Source organism: Heteronotia binoei, chromosome 21 (assembly GCF_032191835.1).
Source record: "Heteronotia binoei isolate CCM8104 ecotype False Entrance Well chromosome 21, APGP_CSIRO_Hbin_v1, whole genome shotgun sequence".
In the NCBI taxonomy this organism is placed as follows: domain Eukaryota; kingdom Metazoa; phylum Chordata; class Lepidosauria; order Squamata; family Gekkonidae; genus Heteronotia; species Heteronotia binoei.
The window spans coordinates 135,362,152-135,372,931 of NC_083243.1; the positions used below are offsets into that span (position 1 = coordinate 135,362,152).

The following is a 10,780-nucleotide window of genomic DNA, read 5'->3' on the forward strand; positions in this document are numbered from 1 at the left end:
CTAATTGCTGCAAGCTCTACCAATATCAGTTTGCATTTCTTGCTTGGAAAGGGCTTTTTTCACTTCACAGTTATGTCCATTTAGATTGTGATACTTCTGAACAAAAACTCTGTCAACCACATCATGATCATCAAACAAAAGCATACCCTCTTTTCTTTCTGCTCTGCCTATCTTCCATGACTTCAGTGGTTTTGATCTTGCCATATTTTTCAAAATATTCTCTTAAATTATATTCTTCCATGTCTTTAGTTTCTCCTACAAGTATTTTCTTCACTGTTAAGTGGGCACCAGGTTTCACAGAACCTTCCCTAGAAACTAGTCCCTTTAGTCCCACCACATGTCCATCCACCTTATGTGTTTGAGCTGCCATTGCAGGATTTACCCCCTCCATGCAAGAATAGGTCACAAACCCAAACCTATCGGAACATTTTGTCTGTGGATCTCTCACCACCACATAGTTGGTGAGTGTGCCCCTTGTTTCAAAGTGCTCCCTTAGACTATTATCTGTAGACCACAAATAAACAGTTTCCTCAACTGTTCTGGTTCCTTAGGATCCTGGCCCTGTGAAGATCTTTTCCCCCTCCTCTTGTAATCTTCAGTTTCTCTCTTCTCTTTACAGACTACTTTGGGAGAGCGTTGTGACTCAGCTGCTCCTTTTAACAGCCTGCCTGCCTCTCTTTCTTGCCATCGAAGGATGTGTTCAGCCAAATCCTCCCCAACATACATAGCCATAGGGGTGTATTCATACACAGCCACCTTCCACTTTCCTCTTCACCCCTCATATTGGATAGGTATCCTGACCACCAGGAGGGTAATTCCTTTGGCTTCGTGGAGGTGCTGCGCCTGCCTTCCTTCATCCTGGATGAAATACTTAGGGTCAACAAGAGAATGATAGATGGAGGTCAAAAGAGAGGCAGTATCTCGCCAGGCTGTAATACCATATCCATTCACAATTACTCCCTTATGATGATGCTGAAGAATATACTCAGTGCCCAAATCAGGAGAAGAGGGTTGGGGGCCTACTGGAATAAGGTGGTATGCCACGCTAGTGCTAGACCTATGGCACAAACTTGTAATGTGTCTCAGTTCATTACTGGCATAACACTGGGGTGCCTTCCAGTTTCCTGCTGGCACTTGCAAGCCAGTACCTGTAGAACTAGGAGGCTTTTGCTAGGACAGTCCTCCCTTCACTCTGGCTGCTCCCTGAACTGTGGTGGGAGCTCCAGGTTTTTTCTGAGGCACCAATCACTATTGGCACTGGATCTTAATTTAATTATTAGCACAACAATGAAAGCAAACCCCTCCCCCAGTAAAGATGGTGCAAAGAAAATAAAAGCCCTGATATAATGAGCTGTATGTTCCCTTCCTTCTGATTCTAACTGACTCACCACTCTTTGGATGAGGGAACTCTCCTGCTGCATCCCTCTCTCCAGCTTAGTCTTTCCAGAGAGAACATTCCTCCTTCTCCAGCTAGTATTTTTATTCTTTCCTCCCAGGTCCCATCCCTCTAAACTGAATAAGTTTTTCCTCCAAAACTTCTGTCCACCCAGTCAGAGAGACAGAACAGATTCTGGGAAAGGTTGGCCCTGTAGGCCTCACTAGGTGTACTCAGTCCTTTTCATTGTTCCAAAACAGCTGGGGGACTGGAGGGCCATTTTGAACCTCAGGGACCTCATCAAATGGGCCAAAGTTCAAAAATTCTGCATGGAATCCTTATAAACTATACTGCAAATGATGCAACAGGGAGACTACCTGTCATCTCTCTATTGAAGGAGGCATAGTTGCATGTTCCTATTTCTCCTGCACATTTGGCAGTACCTATGCTTTGCCTTCAAAGACCAGTATTTCCAATACAAGGCCCTGCCTTTTGAACTCATCCCCCAGGGTCTTTACAGAAACAATGGTGATACTGATAGCTGCACTGAGACTCAAGGGGGGCATGCTTGACCATACCTCGATGATATTTTAATGAGGACGAAATCAGAGCAGACATCACAGACCAACACAATCCCAACTGTGCAGATTCTTCAAGAGAACAGATTTCTAATAAACTTCCAAAAGAGCCAACTGACACCCACCAGATGTTTGGTGCATCTGGGAGTGGTCATAGTCACATTGCAGGCCCAGGTATCCTTACTGGAGGAAAAATAGATAAAAATACAAGGACTGATACAGAACCTTTGCAAACACAGACCGGTAGACCTCATGCGGTCAGCTGATGTGATAGGTATTCTGATATTCACTATAGACCTGGTTTCATACCAGACCTCTGCAATGAATTCTTCTTCCTTAACAGAGAGATATTGAGAGGAGATGACAAAAGCAGATTCCTCTCACAACTATGCTAAGAAAAATCACTGAATTGGTGGACAAGGAAGAGCAGCTTGAGTCAAGGAGTTGCCTTCATTCTTCTGACTCAGATAGTGGTGACAACAGATGCCAGCTCCAGAAGCTGGGGAGCACATTGTCAGAATCATGTAGCTCAGGGAAGATGGTCAAGGGAGGAAAAGGAAAACAATATGAACTCCCTCAAACTAAGAGCCATCAGGTTGGCCCTTCTGGCCTTTCAGGACTTAGTTCAGCCGCATCAGCATGTTCTAATAAAGACAGACAACATAACTGCCAAGACACATGTGAACTGCCAAGGAGGAACCAAGGCGTCAGAACTACATAAAGATCTGCCTATGGGCAGGGTCTAGGAGTACAACGTCAAAGAGATTCTAAATACCACAGTGGATTGGTTGAGCAGGAGAGACCTAGGTCAGACTGAATGGACCCTAAATCAACAGGTCTTCCAGGAACTCAGAAGACTAGGGGTGTCAATCCTAGACCTGTTTGTGACAACAAAAAACAAGAATGTTCCCAGTTTTTTCTCATAGTTCAAGGCCAATGGGGTGGATGCCCTCATTTAAAGATAGCCAACTGGGCTGTTGTATGTCTTCCCACTTGTGGCTGTAATCAACAGGACCTTGAGCAGAGAAAAGGCAGAAGTTATTTTTGTAGTGCCTGGACACCTTGATATTTGGAGGTCTTACAGATGTTGATCTCCAAGCCATAGAGACTCTCAGCCAGGGAGGACTTACTGATACAGGGACTGATTTTACATCCAAACCCGGCCTGGTTAAAATTGATGGCATGGAGGTGAGCGGTCAGATTAGAAAAATTGGAACTACTCAGGGAGGTAGTAGATTCTTTTTTTTTTTCAGGCTCGGCAGCTGGCAGCTAAAAGGATTTATAACTGTACTTGGGCTGCCTTCCAGAAATGGATCATTGACCATCGAGTGGACACTCTGAAGCCATCATACTGGGATGTTCTGTCTTTTCTGCATGCTGAGTGGAAAAGAGGACTCTGTCCAAATACTTTAAAGTGGCAGGTAGCTGCTATTGCAGCGGTTTTAGGAAACAGAGGGATGGACAGGCTGACCACCAATAAATACATCAAAAGGTTGAATATGACGGTGATCTGGCTTCAGCATCTGTCACCCCATAGATTGCCAGGGTTGATTCGACTGATCTGGCTGGCTAGGCGGGTATCCCCTACCTCCCTCACCACTCCTTGTGTGACCCTCCCGAAGCTGTGCTCTCGGTGAAAGAGGACGACCATCCCAGAAAGGAGTGTACCATTCTTCCATCAGGGGTGGGGGGGGAGTCAAAAAGTACCTAATGGGTTGACTCATATAGCTCCACCTGTAAAACACAGGTTTCCAACATGGAGTCTGTCCAAAGTATTACAGGCATTAAATAACACCCGCCCCCCCATGAACCTTTAAGAACTGTAAATAAAGTTCTGTTGTGGAAAGTGGCATTCCTTATGGCCATCACATCTCCAAGGAGGGTTTCTGAATTGAGAACTCTGTTGGTTAGGAAGGAACTGTGTTCTTTCTATAAGGACTCTCTAGTTCTACAGATGGATCCACCATGTGTTCCCAAAGTCAATTTGCATGAATAAATCAAGTTGTGGTTATTTGATTATTGTGAATAATTTTTCATGATTTGTATTTGTAAGATAGATTTATTGTAGTTCTATCAGTCATTCTTCAGAAAATAATCACACTTACATTTTGTTTACAAATCCTTTAATTTTTTGCACTTATTTTCAGTTTGTTTCCACATATATATTTTAAGTTTTTACATATACCTACTACAGAATTTTAATAACTTTATCATTTTAACTTGTACTTCCCTTTGAATTATGAGCTAATTTATATATGGGAGTTAATTTTAATTCTCTTACCCACTGTGGTGATCAGGAATTTTGCTGAGACTTGTGCTGATCTATGACTGTATTAATAAAGACTTTAATACTAGGTGAGTTACTGGAATCCATTATCAGAAATATAATAACCAGGACCCCAGGGGGAGTGTCCTTAGTAGGCACATTGATTAACAAAAGCTATTAAGGAAGAATCCACATGGATTCCGTAATGGAAGATCTTGTCTCAATAACCTTTTAGAGTTATTTGAGGGGGTGAACAAATATGTGGACAAGGGTGACCCAATAGATGTTGTTATCTACACTTACAGAAAGCTTTTGATAAAGTTCCTCATCAAAGGCTGCTAAGTAAATTTAGCAATGATGGGCTAAGAGGAGAAGTCCTCTTGTGCATTAAAAACTGGTTAATTAGCAGGAAACAGAGAATGAATCTAAGTAGGCTGTTTTCACAGTGGAAGGTAGTAAGCAGTGGGGTACTGCAGGGCTTGGCACTAGATCTGGTGCTTTTTAAGTTGTTCATTAATGATTTAGAGTTGGGAGCAAGCAGAGAAGTGGCTGAATTTGCAGATGATACTGTGTTATTCAGAGCAGTGAGAACCAGCAACTGTGAGGTGCTCCAGAGCAGTGTTTCCCATTTGCATAGTCGTGACCTGGTACTGGACTACGGAAGCCTTACTGCCGGGTCACAAGAAAAGCCAAAGCTAGCCCTGCCCCCAGCAAAGCATGACCTCTGCTCTGCTTCCTTCCTTCCCCCATCTCTCTGTTGTGCAGAAAAAAGCTAGCCTTGAAGACTGACACAGGCTGCAAAGCCTGAGCTCCATTTGGCTTCCTTCCTTCCCCCATCTCTGTGTTGTGCAGAGAAAAGCTAGCCTTGAAGACTGACACAGGCTGCAAAGCTTGAGCTCTGTTTGGCTTCCTTCCTTCCCCCGTCTCTGTGCTGGGCAGAGAGGAGCTGGGCTCCCTCTCCTTCCTTCTCCCCCCCCTCCCAGTGTTTGAGAGAAAAGCTGGTGTCCACTGGCACTTTAGACCCATGAAGTGTTCTTCAAGGTAAGAGCTTTCATGTGCCTTGCAGTATGTTCTTTTGGGGAGATTTCTCCGGGAGGCCTGGGCGGCAAAGAAGGGTATGTGTGTGTTTTTTCAGCAGGGAGGGGTGGGGAATGGGCATTCCAATAGCTGTTTTTTTTTTTTTACCAAAAGATCCCTGGCCAGAATTGTTGCTGGCTGGGGTCATCTGATTGTGAGTAAGGCTTTTTTTTTCTCTTTGTCCCCCCTTCTTTCTTTCCCTGCAAGTGATGCTCTGTCTGTATTCTTGGTGCTGGGGGTGGGGAAGCAACAGTGAGGGGGCTTCTAGACATTCTGGTTCTTTGGGGGCATTGTATGAGAGAATTTTGGACCGGATGGTCCACTGGCCTGATCCAACATGGCTTTCTTTTATGTTCTTTCTTTCCATGTCTTTCTTTTTATTTCCTTCCATTTCATTCTCTTCCTTTCTTTCCTTCCATTTTACTGGATGAAACTTTTCTGTTCATCATACAGTTGTTGCAGACATAGGAGCCCTGCCAATGAAAAGTTGGCACCCCCAGTTGGAGCCAGCTGGCCTTTCTATGAGATTTCTGTGTGAGTGAGTGAGAGTGAGAGATGTGGGGCAGAAAGAGATTATTGGAGATTACTGCTGTATATCTCAACAGCACTGGAAGTAATGGTACTATGAACTTTGAACCATTTTACTGGTCCTGCTTTTAACAGCTGTCTGACACCAAAATTAAACAACTCCTGTAAATATTAAAAAGGATGAAAGAAGTTTACTGGCTAAATATCTGCACAACAGGTTGCTTTTAAAGGCATGGGAAACATAGCCAGTAAAAAGCTGCAAGCCCTTCATAAATATCCTTTTTGGGATAACAGCAGAAAAGCTTGTATGAACTTCATATAACTTGAATTAATTCATTAATTTCAGTACAATTCTCTGCTGTCGTTCACATCAATTTCCCAGTGTTTCAGCCAAGGAAAAGTATGAAAAATAGCTGTCAAAAGATTTTCTTGAAAAGGTGTAGAAAAGGGCAGCTAAAATGATTTAAGGGTGGAACACTTTCCCTATGAAGAGTTAAAGAGGCTAGGGCTTTTTAGCTTGAAGAAATGGTGGTTGAAGAGTAATATGATAGAGGCTTACAAAATTATGCATAGGATAGAGTATGTAAAGAAGTACTTTTTATCTTTATCATAATACAAGAACTCATGGGCACTGAATGAAATTAATGAGCAGTAGGCTTAGAACAGATAAAAGGAAGTACTTCTCCCAAAGAATAATTAACATGTGAAATTCGCTGCCACAGGCAGTTCCGGATTAACAATTAGGCCAAGTAGGCACTGGCCTTTGGGCCCCCATGCCTTTAGGGGCCCCGGACCGGCTTCTCCCCCCAGTTTCCCCCCTGCTTGCAGCTCTCCCAGCTTGCATGCACAGCCAGCAACTGAGCCACTCTTTGCCCAACTTGGCTGATGCTGGCATAATCGCCAAGTTTGCCTCTCTCTACCTCTTCCCCGCAGCTTTGTCAAAGGGGCTTTTGAGAAGGTTCCTGCAGGCTGTAGCAGGGGCCATAGGCAGTGGGGCAGCTGCTCCAACTCAGAGATAACATGCGAGGAAGCCTCCAAGATTTTGACTGCCTAGGGGCCTCCACAGGGTTTAATCCAGCCCTGGCCACAGGAAGTGGTGGCGGCTACAACCATGGACAGCTTCAAGAAGGGATTGGATAAACATATGGAGCAGAGGTCCATCAGTGACTATTAGCCACAGTGTATAGCTCAGGGGTGTCAAACTCATTTGTTAGGAGGACTGGATCTGACACAAATGGGACTTTGTGGGGCCGGGCCATGAGTGTCATAAAATATGTCAGGTAGTAGAGATATAAACTTTATAATGGACACAGACAAACCCAATTAAAGATATTTTTTAAAACTTAAAATACAAAAATGCTTAAAACTCTTCCAATTGTTTAAATTGGAAAAGTGGGGGACTAATGAAATTCAGAAATGCAGTTTTTAAAATAAAACATCAAGAAAAAGCACAAGGCTCTAACTCTGTGGAAACAATGAAATGGAATTGTAAACTTCTCCCCACCAGTCTACTCAGATTGGCAAAGCCTTTCAAGTATAACATCCCCCTTTGGCTGTGGGTTCCCACATTACTCACTAGGTTAGGTCCATTCAGGAGAGATAAGCTGGCTGAAAGCATCAAGCCTTGTTTGCAAGGACACAACTCCAGGAAGCATGGGTTTCAGCTAGCTATAGGAAAGCTGAAAATGTAACCATCTCCATTCCATTTGAAACCACTGCAGAGTACAGACAAAGCTGCAAGGAAAATGTGGAATGGATCTTAAAATCCACCCTACGTTTTCCTTGCAGCAGCCAGCAAAGAAAGGCAGGCAGAACCTGGGACTCAGCCTGCAAGCTTCAAAGGGTTCTTGAAAGAGCCTTTGAAGCTCCCAGGCTGAAACTGAAAGAGTCTCAGCCTGGAAGCTTCAAAGAGCCTGGGAGTTGTAAGAGCCTGGGAGCTTCAAAGGGTAAGAGGAGGAGGGGGGGAGAAAAGAGCCATGTGGGCCTGATCAAAGCCTTGTGCCTGATCAAAGCCTTGTGCGGGGCGGATCCAGCCCACGGGTCGGGTGTTTAATGCCCCTGGTATAGATGGAACACTATGTCTGGATCAATGATGCTCTCTATTCTTGGTGCTTCGGGAGCAGCAGAGGGATGGCTTCTGGCCCAAATGATAACAGCTGGGTTTTGGCTAATGTGTGACACAGAGTGTTGGACTGGATGGACCACTGGCCTGATCCAAGATGGCTTCTGTTACGTTCTTAAGAAGCTGTCTCTTGGGTTTTTCTTGTACAGAAGTCATGAAGGATTAAGTCTCCATCTTGATCGCTTGTTGAGGGACAATGGGGAGAAGTTTCAACTCTGAAACCAAGTTAATGAAAAACTTTTAAATGCTGCAGAGTCAAGAATTATTAGCGTATCCTAATTAAACAACATCATTTATTATAAGTATAGAATTTAGTGTTTAGAGGATAGTGCATTTTCACCTTTTCTTTATATCCTTGCTCAGCTTGATGCTTTAACAAACCCGGTGTACTGAATTTTGTTGTTAATGAAACTTTCTATATTTTGAATGCTCAGAGCCTGACCTCTGCAAACACACCTTGCCTATTTGGTTTTGCTTTCTGAAGAGTGATAAATGGGATGAGCAGAGAGGTAAATGGGATGAGCGGAGATAGTGCAAAAGTACAATAGGTCATCCCTGTGCTAGCTAGTATGAGAACAGCAGGATATGCAGCCACTGGGTGGAGCTTTTAAGCAGCAGTGCAGACGAATCAGCTTAGCGCAAGTTACTACCTAGTGAGAAGTTTGGTAGCTCCACAGGAGAAGGGGAAGGAGGTGGTATTAGTATCTTTGAATAGAGACTTGAGATGACTGCAGAGTTTTTTTGACCTCCTTGGACTTGAGTTTATTCCTTCACAATGACAAATACTCTAAAAATTATATACTGTTGGTGTCCTTAACAGCAATTGTACTTTGTGTCTTCATCAGAACCTAGCTCAGGAATTTAAGAGGAATTCTATATTTGTGTACCAAAACCCACAAGATTAATCAGGAGACATTTCCTCTATAGTTTGCTGTGAGTTTATATATAGTTTGCTGACCTATTCTGTGTGATAAGCACAGTACCCAGCATTTGGCAGGAAGAGAACCTTCTGAATGTAACTTGAAATTGTGTTGAGGAGAATTTGACAAAGAGCTCAAATGCCACAATTTCTGAATAGCTTTCAAAAGATGCTCCTAGCAAGTTCAAAAGAGGCTTTGTGAATAGAGAACAACCAGGGTTTGTTCTACACACACTAATGCATACAAGATACAGTGTAGTGAAACTGCAGAAGCATTTTAAAAAGTCTGCTTGTTTCTGTAACTTCAGAGAAGTATGTTGAAACCCATCTGTGTAATATGAAACATGACGAATATTTTGGGAAGATGACTGAACTCTGAACTGAAAATCTGTTGCTTTTCTTGCTTTGGATATGTTGAATTGCTTGCTCAATATGAAACATTTTTTAAATAGACAACAGGACTGGATTTGGAGCTTGATTAAAGTTGAAGGCTTTTCGTCCTTTAGGTCCTAGAGTTAACACACAATTTATTTTGGGCCTAGTTTCATATGGATCCCACAATGGATGACTGCAAAACATGCTACATGGGAGTGTGGCTGCTGTAACAACCCACCTTCGGATTTCTGTGTATCTTGCTCAGGGTGCAGTCTATCTTATTTCACTTGAAGGTAAGAGATGTTGGGGGGTGGGAGGAGCCCTGCTTGCATTAGTTTTTTTGGGGGATGCTTAGAGTGTTAAAATTCTAAGCAGTTTTTAAGATCACTGCTTAACTTATAGGCAGCTTGTACTACTGTAGCATCTAGCTGGGCTGTGCTAACTTTCCTGCAAGGCCTCCTTCTATCTAGATTTCCTGGCCTTGAAATTGTAGTCACCAGGCATTGTTTTCCTGGCATTGTATCTCCTTTCTATATTTTAAAGGCTTGGTCCATGGACATAAAGGAAAAAGGTAAATGTTCATATAATTTATGAGTAAAGTATATGAAAAGCTAGGGATATATTGGGTAATTGATTTCAGAGATGTTACTACTCATTCATTGACCACATTCTAACATGGAAATTAAATCTGGTTTTGATTTTTTAAAAACAGATTATAAAGCTGATCATTTCCTCTCTGGGGCCCTGCTTTTCTTAAGGTGTTATATAGATGTTTTGCATCTGTTTGCTTAAAGAGGCAGTTCAGATTTGGCCAATTAATGCAGTTTCTGTTGACAAGGTCAGCACAGTTGTGAAAAAGAAACTAACTAAAAGAGAGTGGAGTTTTGTTATTCACTTTCACCACAATATTGGTCTGAAGATGCTCTCTTAGGAACTGGGTTTAATTCTAATATTCTACATTGTTTTTTTCTTCGTACCGCAGAAGTTCTGTGTAGTTTTCTTAATGCAGCACCAAATTCATATCAATATTTATTAGGAAGTCTGGGCAAGGATTTTCTCATTTTCTGCAATATGTGAATCATGTCCTATGGAAAAAATTATGGTCGATATTATGCTGGTTCACTTGTGGGATTTTGGGTGCTTTGGCTATGATTGCTGTTTCATGCCTTTGTGAAATTGAATGATGGTAGCTTGAATTGCAAGGGGATGAAGTTTTGCAAAGACTCTTAATGTTTTTCTGGAAGGAGAACTGGAGAAGACCAACAAATTCTTTTAATATGATATGATGCCAGAGCTAATGAAAATGATAAACATTTCAATTTAAGCATCAATTTATTCCAGTATCTCTTATGTATGTCTAATTTATCTACTTACCCCAAAATTACCTGTGATAGACATAGAGGCCAAGTTCTGTATTTCATTGTATTATGTTTAGATTGACTACATTAGGTACAGAATTTTATTGTATAACCATTAAAAACTACAGCATTCAAAACTACAGCAGCTAGTTTAATTGCTTCTGATATCTTCAAACCCAAAA

At 42.3% G+C, this 10,780-nt stretch overlaps 1 pseudogene; it reads right to left on the reverse strand.

Annotated features, from left to right (window-relative positions):
* Window positions 1–726, reverse strand: LOC132588876 (heterogeneous nuclear ribonucleoprotein A3-like; annotated as a pseudogene).
* Between the last annotated feature and the right edge of the window lie 10,054 nt (window positions 727–10,780).